Source organism: Kryptolebias marmoratus, linkage group LG2 (genome assembly GCF_001649575.2).
Source record: "Kryptolebias marmoratus isolate JLee-2015 linkage group LG2, ASM164957v2, whole genome shotgun sequence".
Classification (NCBI taxonomy): Eukaryota; Metazoa; Chordata; class Actinopteri; order Cyprinodontiformes; family Rivulidae; genus Kryptolebias; species Kryptolebias marmoratus.
In genome coordinates this window covers 18,017,945-18,020,113 of record NC_051431.1, presented here as the reverse complement: position 1 = coordinate 18,020,113, position 2,169 = coordinate 18,017,945, and positions in this window count along the sequence as shown.

Here is a 2,169-nt window from a genome sequence, read left to right as displayed (position 1 = left end):
GAATCCGATTTGTCTCTGCTTAAGTTCTTTCAAAACTTGCTTTCTCCGCTGTTCTTGAATTTTCAGTTTGATTGACCAAAACATCATAATACTATGTGAGTCTGTTAGGCACAGATGTTAAAGAATCTCCTCACAGTGACCACGAATGTGGCTTTCCTTAGATCACAATCTTCCATTTTAGGATGACAGCTGCTCTGTGTTGGACTGCTTGCTTTGCTTCTTTCAGATTTAACTGTAAAAAGAAATGCTTTATATATATCATATAAACACATAAATACAATGCAAAAATACATCATTTTATTAAATAAAAGTCAAGAAATCTTTTAAGGAATGCATATAACTCACTGCCTTTCATGCCAAAGTTTTAAATAAATATATTTTTAAATTGAAAAATGACAGATTTATGACCCAATTGTGAAAATCTTGAAAATAATGTTGCAAGCCATAATAGGAGTTGTTGATTAGAGTATATGTTGGTTTAACCTTCAACTACCCACACACCAAATTTTACCTCATCATCTGTAAAAATAGCTAAGTTGTTGTCAATTTTGTGTTAGCTAAAGTTGATTAGTTGTGGTGGCCATCATCATTTAGACTAACTCCAAAGGTTAACCAGTTGAAAATGCACATCCAATGGTCACATTTTGAGAGTTTTATTATGATCTGTTCTGTGGTTCAGGAGATATCTTGCTTACAAACAGACAAATTATACATAAGCACATGGACAGATAATTACACGATCACCTGCTTCTCAAGGCAGTGCTCAATATTAATTATGAGCTTTGCGTCACTAATTATAGAAAATCTAACACACAATGTCCATTGTTAAACATTTTATACGGCAAAAAGCACAAGCCTTGAAAACTGAGTCAAACTTTGGTTACTCTTAACAGAACTGTTAAAGTTCTGAAAAAAAAAAAAGTGGGGAAACACCTTTTTTCTGTACTTTCAGGCTCAGATGGGAGAGCCTGAGTTCAAGAGGATTAGAACATCACAAGTGAGTTTGTTCTTTTGCTACTGAAAATGTTGCATCAGGATTGCAACAAAAGATCCAAGCAGCCCCTGTCAGAACTTTGGGCTACCTACATCCTTTTTCTGATTTCTACCAAACTTATCCAGCCTATATAAATGCGTCTAGTCCCACAAACCTCACCACAAAAAAGCCAATAACAGTAGCAACATTCATGATGGAATCAACTTTTGTCCATGTGTCTCTTAAAGAAGCAAAAGTAAATTAAATCAGCTTAATATTTTGTGGTTCTGACTCATCAAGGTGGCACATTGACACTGAATATATTCACATCCCGAGGGCCTAAAGCTGCCTTTGACATATTCGTTGGTTTCTTTATGTGGCATCTTTGCCAGCCCTTCAACGTGACAACTAATTCATATGTATGTATTTTACACCAGAGGGCAAAAGCAAATGATTTTTATTTTTATTCTATAATATTGCATTAAGACCAGGGATGTTAAGATTAACTGATTCATACTGATTCATGGACACACATGTTTGATTCAAGTGAAACTGGTAGAGCTGCTGTGATGCAACTTTTGGATGAAATCAAATATTTGTAGTGATAAATTCTGACGCATTTCCTTATTTGATGATGAATCTGCAAGCAGGTTTGTCTCTAGCAGGCATCTGCTCTGGTAAATTGAAACACTTGTGTATTAATGATATGTTTTATTTGCAGTCTAAAGACAGAATTTCCAAATTCCAAGTTGAAAAAAAATCAACTAGAACTGCGTCCAAAATCTGAATTCTTTGACTTGGAAAGTCAGGAATTCCTAGCAAGCCCTGACCTTAAATATATGGCTGCCTTGTGCATTAAAATGGTGATTGCTGCAGCAGTGGAACATAGTAACAGTTGAAGGTGACGTTGTCCCCAGATTCGAGTTTCAACTTCTGAGGCAATTGGAACGTAGCGTAAGATTATACTTCTTGTAAGACTCTTCTTCTGGTACCATTACTGTTGTATACCAGTATTACAGGTGCTGGTCATAAAATTAGAATGTCATGAAAAAGTAGATTGATTTCAGTAATTCCATTTAAAAAGTGAAACTTGTATATTATATTCATACATTACATACAAACTCATATATTTCAAATGTTTATTTCGTTTAATTTTGATGATTACAAATGACAACAAATGAAAATCTCAAATTCAT